Below are 19,646 nucleotides of genomic sequence, written 5' to 3' on the forward strand. Positions count from 1 at the left end.
CTTTAAGAAGCTAACAATGAGTTATTATTATTCAAACTATTATAAGTATTATGTGACAGCATGCCTGAACAATATTGCACAGAATCCTGAGAAAATGTACATTTCAAAAATTATCTTTGCATTTTGCTGCTGGCTCCAAGTAACACAGGGACGCAGTTGACGAAAAGTCCCAACGTGGCAATGTCCCCACAAATGTACCCTCCTCAGGCGTCTCCTCTGTGCTTTCCCTTCTAAGCCAGTCTCTCTTCTTTGCCACCAACCTGAAGTGTCAGCTGTGACTTTCTGAGTAGCTTTGAGTAATGGGATCAGCTAATGTTCGGCACATGGAGAAATTCCGTATCATTCTCCTCTCTAAAAATACCACCGGCTGCCGCTAGAGCCACTCAGCAGTGATGAATAGCTGAAGGGACAAGTAGGTCTCTAAATTTGCTTCATATCTGACAGCCCTTCATCAGATATGGGTAATGGATCCTACTTACTCCAAACTACTGTATACTGGAAGGCACTTTCCCACCGCGTGAATATATACACTCAATATGGGCTTCCTAATGATCGTGATTTTTTTCTTCCCCATTAAGTCAAGCTGATTACACATTAAAAAGCTGTTAGTAAATTTTGAAACATGTTACTAATTCAAGCAAAAAAAGGCACGTTTGGTCTTCAAATGCACCTCCATGCCTCTATCAGATAAGGTCTCAATTGACTTCTAGGGATTTGCCTCGAGTGTTGAGAGTGTGTGCATCTTATAAATGCACACAGCTAATTATCTTCAATGACTTTAGCTGATTTGCTCACTTAATACACGGGTATGTCTTTCCTGGGTATACAGCATCACAGAATTTTATTTCCTGAAGGTCATTTGATGACTTTATGTGATTATTTTTGGTGTTTGTGTGTGTGCATTTTTAATAAGGTCCCATTTCTGAATTGAGGAAAAGAGCATTCAGTGAGACAAAGCATATTTACTGCATATCTAGGGATCTCCAGATTGGCAATTATATCATAATTGTTTTTAAATTCTAAAAAAGGGGGTGGAGTGGGGAGGTAAGAGATAATTAAGTCACATGAACAGGGCCCAAATTGCATTTGCTCTCAGTTTTGTTGTGCACAATATCAGTTTAATTGAATCATCTGTAATTCTTCTTACTTATTTTTTTTTCAGCCTGCAGGAACGCGCACGAGACATTATGAGAGGCTGGCTGGCAAATTTCTTGAGAACAAGCATCCATAGGATTTGCCAGAAATCAGCAGGCAAGATATATCCATGTGCGTGTGTGAGTGCACAAATGTGCCAGGGAGGGTGGAGAAGAGGGATGGCCTCTGGCAAATTGATGTCTGTCAGCAAGTGAACCTTGATTTCACTATTAATGTCAAGGTTCACTGCACAAAAGCTTTCAGCCAGCATCAGCTGTGCTACACACACACACACACACATATATTTTTATATACATACACACTGGCTGCCTTCAGTCAAACCAGACTGTCATATTCAATGCATCACCGAAACAATGGAATGGGTAGAACTTCTCCTAACTCAATTAGCAAAGCATTTTTTTGGTAATAATTGATTTGAGTAACATTCATTTCTGTGTTTTTAATAGAGAGAAAATTTTCATGATTTAACTGGCTTGGGTTAAGGAAAAAGACCCTCCCCGATCTGAAATCAAATGAAGTCGCTTGCGGTTAACACTAGTACTACAGAACAAAACTAAGGAAATAATAACAGCACTTAACTCATAATCCTCCTAGCGCAAAATGAAGGTTTACAGCATATGTGGGGGCTTCATGAATTGAAACACCATCCTTAAAAAACTTCCAAAGAGTTAGAGCATTGGTGGAAAAGGGAAGCACAAGTGATGTCATCTACTGATGTCATCTACTTGGACTTGTGCAAAACATTTGATACTGTCCTGGACAACATCCCTGTCTCTAAACTGGAGAGATATGGATTTGATGGATGGACCAGTTGGTGGATAAGGAAGTGGCTGGATGGTTGCACTCATTGACTCAATGTCCAAGTGGAGACCAGTGATGAGTGGAGTTTCTCAGGGCTCGGTATTGTGATCTTTGTTGGTGGCATGGACAGTGGGATTGAGTGCAGTCTCAGCGAGTTTGCTGACAACACCAAACACTGTGGGTGTGGTCAACACACTGGAGGGAAGGGATGTCATCCAGAGGGACCCGGACAGGTGGGCCCATGCAAACTTCATGAAGTTCAATGAGGCCAAGCGCAACATCCAGCATGTGAGTCAGGGCAATCCTAAGCACAAGCACAGCCTGGAGAAAGAACTGACTGAGAGTAGCTCGGAGGAGAAGGACTTTGGGGCGCTGGTTGATGAGAAGGTCAACACGACCTGTCGATGTGTGCTCACAGCCCAGAAAGCTCTACCATGTCCTGGACTGCACCATAAGGACAGGGACCTGTTGGAGCAAGTCAAGAGGAGGCCATGAAGATGCTCAGGAGGCTGGAGCACCTCTGTTATGGAAACAGGCTAAGAGAGTTTGGGTTCTTCAGAGGGCAGAAGAGAAGGCTCTGGGGAGACCTTCCTTTACTTAAAGGGTGTCCATGATAAAGCCAGAAGGGGACTTTTGACAAGGGCATGCAGTGATAGGATAAGGAGTAATGGCTTTAAACTGAAAGAAGTGGGTTTGGATTGTACATAAGGAAGATATTCTTTACTGTGAGGGTGATGAGTTGCTGGAATATGTTGCCCCAAAAAGTTGTTTCCCCAACCCTGGGAGTGTTCAAGGCCAGGTTGGATGGGGCTTGGAGCAACCTGGTCTAGTGGAAGGTGCCCCTGCCCACATCTGGAGGGTTGGACCTAGACAATCCTTAAGATCCCTTTTAACCCAACCCATTTTATGATACCCTTAGAGACAGCCATGCATAATTCTCCCTTTATAGACTGAGTAACCTGACCAAGGTAATAATGTAGGTCTGAGGTAGAGAAGGAAAATTAATCTGGGTCTGCTGAGTCTCTTAATAGCCCTGTAACCACCAAACACTCTGTCCCTGTATCTTTTCAATACAAATCATTTAAAGTGCATGTATTCAACATTGGGCTGTGGCATTCTTTGTTCCCCAGACAGTAAACAGCAACCCAATGAAATTTTTAAAATAAAAAGTGCATTTCCTTCCTTTCCCTTGAAGAGCACTAAAGATTATGGGAATGTTTTTACTTCCTATCTAAAACACTTTTATGGAAATTTTGCTAGTCATTGGATGTTTTGGTTTTTTATTTGGTTATAGATATATGGGGCCAAATTTTGCTCTCCTTTACACCGAGATGAATTTATAATAATCCTCCAGGTTTCAAGACTGGACCAGACTGAGCAATATGCAAAGGAGAAGAGGTAATTGCTACCAGCTCTACCAGCCTCACTGCCCCAGGTAGATTAACATTGCTTCTGGCAGTCCTAGAAAACTGTACAAAGCCAAAGTCCACACCATAAATAGCATCTGTGACAAAGGCTTTTTGTAAGTGACACCTTTAATGATCTGGCTATTTATAGGTTTCAAATCAGGACAGATGATGGATTCCTTGGCAGACACTTATCCTTACCCTTGCTTAGTGCATGGGCGGAGAGGAAGAGAAGGTCTAAGCATACTTTTTCACCCTTAGCCTCTGCTATCAGCTACTGAGCAAGGACTACCCACTGAAGGGACTAATGGTGAACAGGATGATGTGCAAAGTTTAGCACCCTGGCAGAATCACTGACATTCATACCAACAACCTGCATTTGGAAAACAAGAAGTCCTGGAATGGGTTTTCAGTGGTGTTAAGCACAGCCAGCCCAAGCTAGAGCCATCATGTTCAGCTCCCAATTAAGCCATCTGAAAGATGCAGTCAGGTTATCAGAAGTGTTCACTGTAAACAATCCCAACAAGATCAACTGAGTCTGCTGGATGCCATATGACCTGCAATACTAGGTTGCTTATTTAGGTGCCTAAATGCAAGCCAACAAACGACAAGCTCCTTTGAAGTCGAGCCCTTTAAGTCTCATTCTCTAAACCCTTAAAGAAATGATTTGACATATCTTTAGTTGCAACAAGGGAGCTTGAGATGCAAGTAGTAAACTCATGAATGCTTCTGTGCTCTATAATCACCTGAGGGCTGATTTGTACAGATACTCCAGCCTATCAAACCCCAATGTAAAACTCCTGCCCTTCTCTTAAACTGATGTGCAGAAAATATTCCTCAGCTTTCTACAGTAACAAATATCCAGTTGTTTCATTAGACAGGTCACCGTCTAGAAAAACCTCAAAGGACATTACTGTAAACATTCCTGAACGAACCTGTAGGATGGACAAAACTGGTCTGTGCAAGGAGAAACTACTGGAGTGAGTAGTAGTCAGGGAACAGCTGCAGAACAGGGCATTAAGTCAGCTCCATTGCAGTCAGAATGAACAAAGGCTTTTTGCTACACTCTAATACACACACATAATATGACTCGCTTTATTAGAGTCTTTTGAAATCATGACCCTTCTAATACAAGGCAACGTTGCTCGGTAAGCAACAGAGACAAGAGTCCAAAAATCAAACAAGCACGCTTCTATATACTTCAACAGCAGCAAATAATTTGCCATTTTACTTAGCTTAATGAATTTTACAGTGCCTCGGAGAATAGAAATGATGGGTTATGAACTCAACGATATATCCACAGATCCCACTTAGAAAGGCAGACATGGAGTACTCTGTGCTTTTCTATGTTTATGTACATGCATTAGGTGTTATATATACAAACACATATATATTACATATGTGTGTGTATGCATATATATTCACATCAGAAGCCAAGTTCTAAATTATGAAATAAAAGGTCGTTTGACCTGGTTACAGTACAAGCTTGATCTAACTTAGATACTGCAAACAACCCTCAAATCTCTCCAAACCCTGAATAACATTGTTCTTTTTAGTGCAATATGTAATGCAGTTTAAATGGAGCTGGTAAGACAACAGTTACGGTGAACAGTCATAGTGGGCAGGATACACAGAGTGTCAAAATAAAGGGAAATTAGAAAAGAAATCAGCCTGTAACAATCTACATTAATATTTGCTTTTGCCTTTTTTTCTGTAGGCTAATGGAGATGCTGATACAGATCATTAATGCTCCTACGTTGTCATCACATTAAGGTCAGTAGTAGTGTATGAGCTTGTTTGATCATATCATCATAAATTGCTCCTGAAGTGTGCTGTACATTTTCTCTTTCAGAATGTCTGGTTTCATACACCCCTGACCACCTCTGTTCTATTCGTAAATCATGACAAAGATGGATTGAGGGAGAATGAAACAAAGTCCAAAGACACACCTGCTGCATCGGATCCTTCAAAAGTGTTGAAGAGAATGTTCGTAAAGGCCCCTTAACTGCAAAAAACAACAAACACACCCCCGTAAATTTCCCCTTGTTCCCCTTTTTGGTTTCTGAAAATGGAAAGTGCTTCCTGAAAAAAACTTTTTAATCTATGGTTCCAATGATTTATAGGCTTTGCAGTCTGCTGCAAACCCTCCACGTCTCATCCAAGAAGAAAGGAGTCAAATCAAGGTAATCATTGGCTACAGAGAACCTGGGGGTTGCACTGTGCCTGGAGCAGAAGTACCTGACACATTCAAGGAACTAAGGAAGGCAATTCCCAGCACATGAGAATGCATAATGTCTGAAACAAGGTACATCTGCACTCTCAGGCTGTTCCTGTGCTCCTGTAAACAGGGAGACAGAGCTCCCTGCGTGAAAAAGGGCACACTCGGGAGAGATGCTTCTAGCTGTGGTGGCAAGAGCATGGCAGTCAACAGCAAGGGACAAGAAGGACAGCAGAGGACCACTGGGAAGAGCAGACATGAAGGAAGGACACTCTGAGAACCAAAGGGTTTCTGCAAATTTTCCAGGAACCCAGAAAGAACTGAATGAAAGAACTGAGCTCCATGGTGAGAAATGAAAAACACGTTTTTTGAATATAAAATTCAAAGTTTTGGGAATGCTTGCTTTAAAAAAGACAACCATCAGATCCTGATTGACTTGGGCTCACAACAGAGCAGCATTAGCTCGGTACTGAACTCACTACGTGTCGCTGGCTGCCATCAGCAGATGTATTTCACAGGTGTTCAGTTTTGCTCACCCACATCTAAGCAATTTCATGATTTAGAAATCAAAGCTGATTGACTGAAACAAAAAGTTTGAAAAAATCTCATTTTTCAAGCTCATTGCAGAAAAATACCTTGTCTTCTAGGAAGCAACTGGTAATATGCATAAATGATTTCCCCATTTCAGGAAAAAGGTGAAATCTCAAAGTGCTAAGAATTGCTTCTGATGGTCCAGAAGGCATCCCTTCTAACCCCATACTCATTTGTAACTGTAAAACTCTTAATGAGTAAAGCATCATAATTTCCCATTTTAACCCTCTCATTCTCTTCCCTGAGGTAAGAATACAAAAATAGCATCAGCTGGCTTCATCCAAAGTTTAGAAATGCTGCTTCTCTACGTAATGCTGTATTACATTCATGATGATATTCATTCACCATCTTTGAGCTAAAAGGGGGTCACAGACCCCTAAGAAAACCCATAGTAAGATGAAGCACCACTATAATCCAGTCTGAGAAGGATCTGTCCAGTAATATTGCACAGCTTTATCAGTGAGGAACCATCAGTGGTTCCTCCCTGTCCTTAAAAAAAATACTCATTTAGCTATGCTTTTAGAACTTTCAGCGTCTCTAGAATTGCTGTGTTCAGAACAACCCTTGAGTTTTAAAGAAGGTGAAGTACTGTCGTAGCTTCAAATATCTCGTCAGAGAAACATCCAGTTATAACTGAAACCCCAGATAGTCTTCGCATCCAGTGCAGTGGACAGACAATCTCAACATAAAATGCATTATGCTGGTATTCAGCTCACAGTGTTATGGGGTGTAGAAAACAAAACTGGAAGCAAAGACAGGTAAAAACAATATGGAATTTCTGTTTTCAAATTATGGGTTCTTTCCAATTTGCTACAGATAAACAAGTGACACTGGTTGGCTGGCAGTTCCCAGTGGTTTAATCACAGCTTAATTACTAGAACTGGGATGCAGCAGAGCTGGATTAAGCTATTTCAGTGTTATTTACTTCTGCTACAGAATTTTGCATGCAAATATTCAACTGTTATGTTCTTAAATTACTGTTGTGATAACCACTCATTCTTCTTAAAACTTGACGGAATTTCCCAGTTTGCTCCTGACATCACTCCCATGTCTCCAGCCTCTAAGTTCATTACTCATTCTTCTGATGTTGCTTCTGCTGGCTAGGATTATCCTGGAGAGTTATTTGGCTATAAGAAAGCAAATGAACTTGAATAAGAGGTCAAAGGCTAAGATTGACATAAACTGTCTTGGGTAAATGACATAACTTTATCTAACTAACTGTTTCTCCAGAGCAGTCACAGCATAGATAGAGCCATCTCATCCACCCTGCTCTAGCTTAGAATCAGACCCTCACAGCAGTTAGGGAATCCATTGCTTGGGCTCTACTTTCTTTCCTTGACTCTTCTTCCCTTGAAGTTCAAGGGTTTGCCAGGCTGCCATAAAAACCATCACGGGTCTGCTAGCTATGATAACCATAGGGGATCCTGAAGCATGACCAAACACAAGAAAAATGAACCAGAATTTGCAAATCTGTGGATGATGCTCTGAGAGAGAAAAATCGTTTGATTTGGGCTGTGCTTATCTCTGCTAGATAACTCCTGCTGTCTCTTTGAAGCAGCCAGCAGCTAACACACAACATGGAAAAGCTTCTGATTGCAGTGGAAGAAGAGCTCAACCCTTGGTCCAGCCAGGGTGGCTCAAGCAAAACTAAAAGCCACCACACTTGGAACCAAGCACACAATTCTCTAGGCTTTTCTGACTCAAGCTCAAACTGTTAATTTTAAAAGAGCACAACCAAATATCTTGTTCACAGACGATTTTCAGCTGGAGCCAGCAGAAAAAGGCAAAGGAAAATAAAATGTCAAAACTTTTGATTCATGTATCTCAGTAAACATGTTTTGCTGTAATATCACTATTATTTCCAAAAACCCTGAATTTAACTCTTTCAGCTTCACCAACTTGACACAAAAAATAATGGTTTTCCTCCTGAAGATTTATTCTTTAATCAGTTTAGTTGCTACCTACTGTACAATCAGGAACGTGTCCCCCCATTGACACTCAAAGAACAATTGTACTATATAATTGTTGTTTACAGTATACCATTTCTCAGTAGAAGCATGGCAAATCTCTGGATGTAAAGAATCTGTGTGTATTACAGCATGTTATCTGTCTTCTGACCAATTGGCAAAAGGTTATAATGGCTTGTAGCACCATAGAAAACCAAATCAAATAAAAGAAGGCGGGTACTAGAATTAACTCCTTACACACCTTGCTTTTAGAAATCATTCCTAAAACACATTATCTGAACACGAATACAGCCTCGGTATAATTTGTTGGCAGTGACAGCTGAGATCAATATTGGAGACCAAATGCCAACAGTAAAAGGGTATGTCAGTCAGTATTTCACTGACTAACTGCCCTTATCTGAAGCTCTCATGCTTCACTGGGTGAAAATACAGCCATTGATCTTAGTGTCACAACTCAAATTCTTCATATATCAACTAGTTTTTTCCCCCCCTTTTCAGTTGAATTTCTGGGCCACTACTTATTTTTCTGATCAATATTTCTATCACTCTCACATGAACTACACTTTTATTATATTAACCTTTAAGTACAATTTTTAACATATCTGTTTGGTGTAATGTCACATGTTTTAACTCAACATCTCTTTTACAATTGTCAGATATACAGTTCAGGTTTCTTAGAGCATTCGTGGCAAAACTACTCTGATTAGTAAATAAATCTACCCAATGCAGCGCTATCGAGGAGTTCTCTGTGGCTGTGGAGCTGTGCTTTCAAGGATTCAGCTTCCCTTTCCAGGAATCCACTGCTCAGCTGTAAGTATTTTTCTCTGAAGAGTTTTTCTTAGCAATTGATCTGACTGCTTTACCTTAAAGCATTTAAGTGCTGGAAATTAGCATGACAAAAATCCCTCCATGCAAATAGTCCTACGTCTTAAAGAGACTGTTCTGCTAAACAATCCGGGGTACTCAGAGAGGGTTTAATGTATACAGTGTATATGGATAAGGTCTCTGGCTTGCTTTGTAGTCTGTGAATTTAGCACTTTTCCTGTTTGCAAATTGCAGATATGAAGTGCAACGTATTTTCGTTAATTCCTTTAAATTTACAAATCGATGAAACCATATTCCAGAAGTAGTAAATTTATTTCTCTGATCTACATTAAATGCTCTGTGAGATTACTCATTAATAAAGTAACTGAAGTTAAATGTTCCAACATCTTTAAATAAAAAAGCATTAGATGGACAATAAAAATATATATATATAGACACTGTAAAACATATTACTGTCTTAGGGAATAAGTTTTAAACTAAGATTTTGAGGGAAATTATTGAAAAACAGAATAAAATTCTCTCCTCTGCTAGCATAACATAATGCCTCTCACTGAGCTCATTTACTCGGCTTAGTGAAAACTGCAGCAAATGGTCCATCTTGGAACTAATACAAACAGGAGATTTGTATTTGTATATATTTATTTGTATATAATTCCTTGATTACTTGATTATCAGAGAGAGAGAATCCTGGAGCTACGTGGGTTTTACTGTTCCAGAGCCCTTTTCAATCTCACTTTAAGAACTATCAGAAACTAAAATCAGTGAGAGACACTAAGCAATGTGGTCAAAGACTATTTTATTTTAATTTTTCAAATTATTTTTATTTAAAGTTTCAGTGTGTTACGTTAGGACTACAATTTTAATGCAAGAGTTGATGTCTCCTAAAGGAAATCATTCTACCCCAAAATGTTTCATCAATTATTGCGTTGTTCCATCATTATCCAAATTGTCAAAGCAATTTCATTATAAATCCCACATAAAGTAGCACTAAGGGGTAATGGCAAAATGGCTTTGGTCCCTGTAGGACCATCTCAAGAAAAATAATTTCAGGCAAAGAGGAAACAACGCTTTGTTCTTGTGCTGTGGGAAGGAAGTTTTTCTTTCTTGGCTGTGCCTCCACAGCACGAAAAATCCGCACAAACGGGGACTGCTTCAGCAGAAAAAGCAGGGAAAACAGCATGCTACACACAAGTTAGTTCATTTAGGGATCCCATAACAAGAGTTTAATGATAACGGGACTGACTGGAGCTGGATATGTAAAGAGGCTTAATTTCTCAGCTGAAGAATGCTCTTCAAGGGAAGAATGCGGTGGGAGGATGGGAGGGGAAAAGAGTGTGTGCCCACGGGCCTGCGTGCACAGACGGGTAGGATGGAGGCGCCTGTTTGAACATAAATAACCTCTCAGTTACAGCCAAAATTTTCCTCTAGCTGTCAAAAATTGTGTATTTAGAATTAGTACATAGACTTCAGAAAGTAAGACGTCTGGGCTGCTTTCTCTAAGGGAAGGTAAAGAGGTATAAGGTTAGGGGATTTCCTTCATATGGGGGGAGATGTAATGAAAATACTTCTTTTTTTTTTAATTAATTCTGCAAAATTAAAATACTAATTGCATAGCATCTTTGTACACAGGTCGAGAGGACAAAACTAAGAGAGCTTATTTATGGCTAGAAACATCTTTTGGGGAAGGAGTGGCAGAAAAGGTGCAAAGTTGAAAGGAAATATAAATAAATAAAAGGGTAAGAAACCACAAAATTTCAGTAGAAACTTAAAACATATAAACATAAATATACAAAGACGGTGATTCTCTTTGAACTTATGAACACAAAGAGAGGCAATAGAGAAGTGGCTGGTTGGGAGAATTTTGGTTCTATTTCTGGCTCTTGCGGAAGGAAAATTACTTCAGTTGCCTGTGCCACAACAGAAGAATGTGAAAAGTGACTACAGAACTGCAAAGTAATTTTTGAGGCTTACTTAACATTTAATGATGGGTTTGAGATTCTTGTTTGAACACCACCACAGCAACTAATATTTATAAAACTCATTAAAGACCAATTTTTATACGGCTGAATTATGACCTTCATGCAACTATACTTACTATAGTTTATTCCAAAGATATCTACTGCCAAGTTTACAAGTCACTCAAGTTCACTCTTTTAAAATAGAAGATTTTATTAAAATGCACTAATTAAATTTACCAGACTTCAGGTTTTTATTCCTGGTTCTATATAAAAATTCATTTTATGTCAAGGTTCCATGCTGCAGAAAGCCTCAAGGTAAAATGAATACTAGATTCTTAAATGTTTTCTGCAATTCTCTGTGCCTTACCAATTCAATCTCTGTCCTTTTGTTGTACTCATATCCCATGATGGAGACACAGGATTTTAAAGCTAAGGTCAGAGATAGCACTGCATTCTGGATGTAAAATACAACATCAGTGGCAACATCAATATATCAGGCCATCTCCTCAGCAAGTATTAAATAAATAGTAAAAATTAATGTGTAAATGGAGTAGTGATAAAAATTAGTCTGCTTGCTTTTCTTCTCCTTCTAGATAAAAAATACCTAATACGGAGAATAGGAAAAAAAGTCTCATTTGAGAAGAAAACTCATACATTTTCTATTCTATTCTGTTGTCCATCTTTGGATGCCAGTAAACATCAATGTCTTGGTCTTACTGTCCCTCAGCCCATTGTCTCTGCCAAAGGCAGTGGGACCTCAATCAAGAGAAATACACAGAAGCTCCTGTGGTTTTAAGCACAGTGTGGCTGCACCTTCAAGAGGACCGACAGAAACTTTTCTGCCCTTCCACCCAACAAGACAGGCATTTTATTTTGGCACAGATGTAGATTAAAAAAATAAAAAAAAAAAGGAAAAAGAAAGACCAAACCCTTTCTTTACCCCAGTTGTGCTGCACAAGTCCTATGTGCCACTGTGCACACAGACTAACCTTCACTCAGCCCCCCCTTTCCTTTCAAGTAACTCTTCCTGTTTACAGAGAAAGAACAAGTATGAAACCAAACCCCAGATGCTAATCTTTTTGTGGATACAGTGTTACAACAACACTCAATATATTGCATATCAGCTTCAGTTCAGTTCTGGTTTTTTTGTGTCATTAGGACTTTCTCTCACTGTGCTCAAGGCCTTGGTACTTGTTATGGTTGACTCTGCCACAAAGATAAATAATTAAAAAAACTAAAAATACATATTATAGCTATAGGTTCCATAACTGGGGAGCAGATTCCCTGCTGAGGACAGAGATTTACCATGGGCCTGGTACTACACTCTCAGTTGTCCACTCCAAACCACCATGATTTCCATGAGTCTATGGATGCATTACTGAATCTCTCCAAAATGTCCACTGCTCTGGAACAGCTGAAAGGATCAACCATGGTTGATATTCCCCATTTACAGCAGCCAAAGAGCATCCTGAAGAATACAGTTTAAATATAGGATCCACCAAGGGAGAGAGGGGAAAAAATAATTTATATCAAACCCGTTGACACCATTCCTCAAGATGCTTCACATGATCCCCAAAAGCACAATTTTAAATGTAATACATGCAGCAATTAGATATCAGTAGCATGTGGCAGATCACTAACCAAGAGCAGATTGCAGTGAACCAGGGAGAGAAAGGAAAGACAGATTACAAAATATCAATAAAAGTAATGTGACTGTCATTGATGGGATTAACTCTCTCTCAGACCAACAGCTGCAGCAAAAGGCAAAGTTGATATTGTATTTACTGTCAACTCCCCATCTGTACCTGTCACATGAAATGGTCGTTTTGCCAATCTTTTTTTGCTGGAAAAAATATTCTGAAGAACTAAGAAACAATGCTTCAAAGGGAAAAAAATCAATTCTGACAGTGGCAAGACAGGCCTCTGTCATGGGTGATAAGAAAAAGGACACTAAAAAAATGTAGATATTTATATCACATGACACAAAGCACTTTTTTACAGACATGTCCAATTTGAGTTACTTTATAGCACAGTTAAGGTGATGGCATATGTTATCATTTTTCCTGAAGAGCAGAAAGAGATACTTACATTTTGGCCTGTGAAATATGCTATCACCAAGCAGGTTGGAAGGAATCTATTCAATTTCTACAACCACATTTTCGTGAGTTGGCATTTCATGTGCCCTAAGCAAAGGGTGAACACATTGAATTTGAAGGATTTCACTTCTCTGGTTACAAGTTTTTCAAATTTGTTAAAAAGAAGCATATAATACTAGTGATAACTTTTGGTCAAGTGGGGCACTGAATTTATTATATTTCCTTTTTAAAATAAATGAGTTTAAAACCTACTCTCACACTTATATCTAAGAATCCTGTAATGCTGGAATGTGTAGAATATACTCTACAAATCTATTTCTAAATGCAAAGCATGGAAAGGAAAACAGAAATCCCTTTAATTAGTTCTTAACTTGCTTTTTGAGTAACACATATGCAGGGGTTTCAATTGTATTTTCTCTTATTGTTAGTACTTGTGAACACTTGTGGTTCATTGACTGAGCCTCATTACCCCTGGAGATTGTTTGTTCATCTGTTTGTCAGAATTTAATTACTGGAGCACAACCACTGGTATAAGGATGTTCATGCAAGAGCCTAATATTTTTCTCTTCTCCATCTACCGTAGGTAGTTCTATTTCCTCTCTAAAAATTTGTTCTTAATCAGCCTGTCACTGTGCAGAACAACAAATTTCTTGGGAAAAGTAAGGATTTATCAGAACACAAGCGTTCTTCAGCCATCTCTGAAAATCTACTTTCTCATCCAAATGGATAAAGAACTCAGCAACTCCTGACTTTCTTAATCAGAAACAGAAAGTCTGTGGTTCTGTTGCACTCTCTGATCACAAACTCTGTTTTCCAGCTGCATCACTGAAGCAGAACCCCTCTGAAAAATGTAAAGCAACACTCCAGGTGACAGGAATCACATCTGACTTCTCAGAGGCAGCAGCAGCAGTGAGCTGTATTGCCCACTTGCTCTTCATCAGTAATCCCTGCCCACACTCCCCCAAAAAAGATTCCTTACCAATTTAGCCCACAAGACACTTCACCTTTTTTCACCTAGGAAGAAAACCACAGCTTCACATTTCATCTGGCTGTCACTCAGCTTAAGTTATTACCTACAAATACGTACCACAAAAATGAGGGTAAGATATGTAAGAAGTTGCATAACATGTTTCAACTAATGGAATGGCTTTAAGGCCTGAATTTCCAGAGCTTAGACAAGGTATATATTTTTATCAAATACCTTTAAAAACTATTTTCAAATAGTTTCAAAGCCTTTTTTGATAAGCATACAATAAAAATATATTAACTTTTTCCTCTTAGACATCCTTAACTAACGAAAGACACTAAATCTTAAAAGAAATCAAACTACAGAAAAACGATATTTCAGTAAGACGTAACTATTCTTTAGCCACAATTCTGACTGTATTCTAGGTAGGAAGATCCCTTTTTAACATTTGCTAGCCCGCCTTCAAGTTAACACAGGAAAATCAGAGACAGTACTAACATATACCAACAGGGCAAAGTGAACCATTGATATCCTCAGAAAGTATAGTTTAATTCTTTATTTTCTTTAGCATTTATTGTAGAAACATACCTCTCTCAAACTGAATCCAAACCAGTGTCCTGCCCCTGCTTTACAATGGCCATAAATGAAAATGGTCTCCTAGTATTGCTGTTTTAATGGCACTGCTTAGCAGCATTCAAGAGTGTAGAGTAGGACTCAAGAGGCTGAGCATCCTATTTAAATGCATAATAAAGAAGCATCTGAAGTTTTACTGGGTTTATTAAATTGTTTATGGCTATTCCAACAGTACCAGTTAAATTAATCATCCTAAAAAAAATAAAAGAGAGAGAGAAAAGAATAGGTAACACTAGCTATTATCACAATTTTAATATGAGTCCAATAATAATGCTATGCTTTATTTTAAAAGCTCTGATTCCTGAAGTCCTATTGATATGGGTATCTTGGCTTTCATTTTCATACAAAACGGCTGTTGAATAAAGCTTGGAGTGACATGAATTGTTAAGGTTCAGATCAATAGGCAACTAAAAAGGATTGCAACTATTTAAAAAAATTCTCAGTTTTTTAAGCCTCTGAAAATCTTGCGATGGCTGATTCATGAATTTCAGAGTGGCTACACTGACATCACCACTTCAAAGACTTCTTTTTTCACCATATATCTGGACTAGAAAAATTAATTTCCTGAACCTTCTGAGTCATTTCATTTAACAATTTAAGAAGGCAAACAATGCAGACGGCCCTTCCACTGCCCGCTGTGGCGAGTCAAATTGTGCAGATAAACAAAACAATTATCAGGGCATGCAGGAGGCAGAGAGTCAAAGAGATGCCTTTACTATTGGTTAAAACCACAATCAAATTAATTGCTGAGCAGCTGTCTGCACTGCCTGGTCTCAGGGCCACTTGGAAATATAAGGATGCAGTGTTATCCTCTGCTGGCTGGACTGACAGACATTCCCTTCACCTGCTGCCCAGGACACACAGCACATCTCTTTGCGCGTGGGGAGAGAGAGCAAGAAGGGTTTTTATTTCAGGTTTTTATTTGTTTTCTTAATAATTCAACCCACATATTTGTGTTTCTTCCAAAACAAAATGATATAAACTGGAAACATTTTTAAAAATTCTCCTCCACAGCTAATTACTGATGCTGAGGATTAACATTCTGTGGCACTTCAGCTTTAGTTACTTACCCTAATTAATGTCATATTTGCAAAGATCTATAAAAACACTGTTTAGGTAAATGATGTGCATTCATTAACTATTTAAAGCCTGTGCCTTTTTTTTTTTTTAATATTTGGAATGCCTCTTGAAATTTCTACAAATAACCTTTTAAAGCCTCAAGGGGTCTGTAAGGGTTTTAAAGAAATGCCAAAATTTCATTATCTGTTCAGACAAAAGGTGCTTGTCTCCGATATGTTGAGGGCCCTTCAAAAATGCACACAAACATATTCATATGTGAAAAATTTGATCCTTGCATGCAAAATAAAAACTTCTGTTGTGCTAAGCAGTGACAACGTCTAACTTGCACCACATAGTAACAACATCTAAGCTGTTATTAATAGGAGTGTGTGGGTAAGGGTGGTTTCCTTGCTCTGGGTGGGCAAGATAGATAGATATTCTTTTCCTCTACCACAGCCCATAATGTGAAGACATCTTTTCTGTGTTACTTATGTAAACTATGAAACACAGAGAAGCATATTTAGTGACAGAGGATTTTCTGGAATCTGAGACATACAAATATTGCTACCACAATGCAGTGAGATGTATTTTTGAAGACTACCTGCCTATTTACAGCCTTCTGGTGGGCTTGGCTGTTACAGTTTGAGCACATGTCAGTAAGCCAGATGAACCACAGGAAACCCTCAGTACTTGTCCTGGCCTGTTCAGCTTAAAATAAATGTTGACATTCCATTCTTGAGAGGGTTAACAACCGGCATCACTACGGTCCCCTCAAGGCTAAGACATCCTTGGGAATTTTATAGCACACGTATCTTTTTGGCCATGTTTTTTCTCAAAATGCATTTTTATCATTGCCACAACAGACAGTGCTGCAAAGGGAAAAGCTCTACTGGGCATGAGGAAGGAGATGACAAACCCTATCCAGGACAGATGCAGTCAAGCAGGCTGGTTTTGAAGGCTGTCATGACATCAGCTCCCTTTGGGTCACGGAGCCAGACAGCGACCACAGGTACACGATGCACAGATGAGCATTGCAAACCTGAGTGATGGCTGTGTGGGGCATGTGCTCAGCTCTGCACAAGTCAAACACCAGACTGTACAACGAGTTTCTTTTATTTTTGAGGTTTTTCTAGGGGAAACGCTGTGTGCACTCCCCGGCGCGGCCTGGGAAAGGAGCCATAGACAGAGGAAGGAAAGTCACCCTAGAGAGGTCCCTCTGTCCCCTCTGACTTCTGCCTCACTGCAACGGTAAGCAAAACCTGTTACTATTTGGTAAAGAAGTAGCTTTTTTAAAGACAAAATTTTAGGACCAAATTCTCGGGCGAGATAGACTGTAACCCCAAGGGTAAACCCACTTAACATCCAGCACTACCACCAAAGACAAGGAGACCACCATGAGATTAAAGAACACGACCTATGGGTTAGAAATACCTCTAGTGATAGCCTGTCAAACAAGCATCACAGCAGGATGGCTGGGGAAACTTGTCTTCTCGTCCAACTTAGTGCAACTCACTTGGTTTCATCTGAGTCCCCACCACCACAGCAGCCTGGTTTCTGTGTGAGAACTCAGCCATTACAAACCAGTTACAAACCAGTCAACATCAGGGGGCTGCAACCAGTTTTCCCTTCCATTCCTGCTCTGACTGTACACCAAGCTTTGTCCTGCATCAAGGGCACCCTGCTGTATATACTATATGTCACAAAGCAGGTCCTTCAGAGACTGCAAAAAGCAATAGCAACAAAACCAATTCTGGTGAGAAAAATTAATCTCATGCATATTTTGTAGGACTAGGTCTGAGTCCCATGCTATATAAGGTGTAGCTAAAAATGAAAGAAAATTAGTGAAAATAAGAACATGCACACTCTTAATTTTCAATCTTTGAAATATGTGGAAAATATTCTGTAAAGAGTGGGATAATTTAGCAATTCATTTGAAATCTTAAATGCTTTCCTCAATAGAAACAAAGGACCAGTTATCATACTGAAAGGTATTTTAAAAGCAAGCAGAGCTTATGTCTGACCCAAGAAAGCAGGTAGACCTCTACTGCCTGTTAATCAAAGAGAACTGAATGAGCAAAGAGATAACTGCAGGAATAAGGGATAGATACAATTAATAGCTTGAAAGATTAAAAGCAGATCGAATTCAGTTATTACTTTTGCAGAATTATCAAAGCTTAATTATGCTGTTTTCACACATCATTATTTGACTTTCTGTGGAATTAAAATGAACACAATAAATAAAAGTATTCAGTTAAACCAGAAGCAAGGGGAACCTTTCTACAATTGGAGCTAAATTGTTGCAATGCTTTTTCTGCCCTCCTGTATCATTCGTATCTTGAATATATTAGCTTTGAGTTAGGCATAAAGAATTTCATTATTATCAGCCACATTATAAAAGCAGACTCTGTATAAACATGTTGGATCACTCTGGCAGATACATATAAGATAGGCTGCAAAGATTCAAGTTCAGGATACAGAATAGCATGAAGAACTCTCCGTAAAACATTCTCTTGGTCGCCATTTAATTATAGTGTCTGCTTGGTTTCCTATTCCTTTCCTTCTTCCATGTCTTTTATTAAAACCCTCAGTGCAACACATGGCTGTGATGGTTTTAGTGGCACATTATTTGGCTTGGACCCATTTCTTAGTACTCAGCACTCCAAGGGACAGCCAGTCACACCCAGGAGGTGACGTTCACATGCTTCAGCAAACTGGCCCATCATCACCGTGTTACACCACCATCACAGCCTTACAGATAATGAACTGCACAGCAATGATCACTCTAACCTTCTGCTTCTACCCTCTCCTTCCACCAGCAAAAAGCAAACACCACATCTGACTGCCAAGCAAGGTATTTGCAAAAAGCAAAGGAAGCCTTTAAAAATATCTAAAAATTCAAATTTACTACAGTCACTTGAAACATATATGATCCAAAGGTATCCTCTGTTACTATAACTGCTGTTTTATTTAAAATCATTTGGAGGTCAGTCTGACAACTGTAAATATACTTTTGTTTCTCAAAATGAGTCACAAAAGGTGGGAAAAAAAAGTCGAGGAAAAGAAAAAGAATTAAAACAACTTTAGCTAAACTCCCTGAAAATCTCTAAATACATTTTCTTCTGCTTATTGCTTCTACTTTCAAAAATCCCATTCTACTTTCTATGTTACAACAATACTCTCTTCTTGCCATTAATATTGTGTTCAGTGAAATGCTAATATTTTTCAGTTCACTGTCAGAGAGAACTAAATCTACAGCAAGCTAATCTGCCATAAAGTCATGTTTTATACACATGACTACAAATTGAGTTTTACACTCCATGGAAAGCAATCTTCCATCTTTAAGGGTATCATGAGACAGAGAATTAGATCTATACTTCTGGCATTACTAAATCATAAGATGAAATATAATTTGACGTGCAAATGATATTGTAAAGCCAACGCAATGAAGCACTGAGAATGTTTTTAGTACTAAACTTACTTGTTTGCACAGTATTAAGAGACTTTTTGAGAAAATTAGTCTCTATTTATAATGGAAACAGCATTACATAAACTTCTTTTCCATAACACAGGTCCTAGTCTAGAGACTGAGAGTCTATATAAATTTATTTCTAAATTGGGCATCTGAGTTTAAACACGTGTTTCTCCTCTTTTCAGCTCTGGAGATGTCAGCATTGGGAGTCAGTCTTCTTCTATTTCAGATACTCAGGGTAATGTTTTTTTGAATCTGGATGTATTTAGGGCTGCTTTCATTTGTCGAGTTTCCAAACAACTTAAAAATAACCAGCTAATGTATTTTTCTGTTTACACTGGGAACAGGGTTTGGGTCGCTTGATCCTTCTGAATGAAGCACAGCGGTACTGGCAAAGTGCTTATGGAGATGATTTTTCAGGTAAAAGGAGGTACCACTGGAAGGGTTGTAAAGTGCTGCCTCCTCACAATACTAGATGTTATCTTGGAAGATGGAAATTAT

General features: G+C 38.9%; 1 protein-coding gene across 19 annotated transcripts in view; it reads right to left on the reverse strand.

Annotated features, from left to right (window-relative positions):
- CELF2 (CUGBP, Elav-like family member 2) overlaps positions 1 to 19,646 on the reverse strand; it is a 556,743-nt gene that overhangs the window by 167,525 nt on the left and 369,572 nt on the right. Inside the window, exon 1 of one of the 19 annotated variants that reach the window (XM_017807762.1) lies at positions 1,735 to 1,753. The exons of the other annotated variants lie outside the window; for them this stretch is intronic. The gene's annotated coding sequence lies outside the window, so the exon portion shown is untranslated. Of the gene's footprint in view, positions 1 to 1,734; positions 1,754 to 19,646 lie in introns of those variants that run through there. 19 annotated transcript variants of the gene reach the window in all.

This window comes from Lepidothrix coronata, unplaced genomic scaffold (genome assembly GCF_001604755.1).
Source record: "Lepidothrix coronata isolate B3197 unplaced genomic scaffold, Lepidothrix_coronata-1.0 Scaffold20, whole genome shotgun sequence".
Lineage (NCBI taxonomy): Eukaryota > Metazoa > Chordata > Aves > Passeriformes > Pipridae > Lepidothrix > Lepidothrix coronata.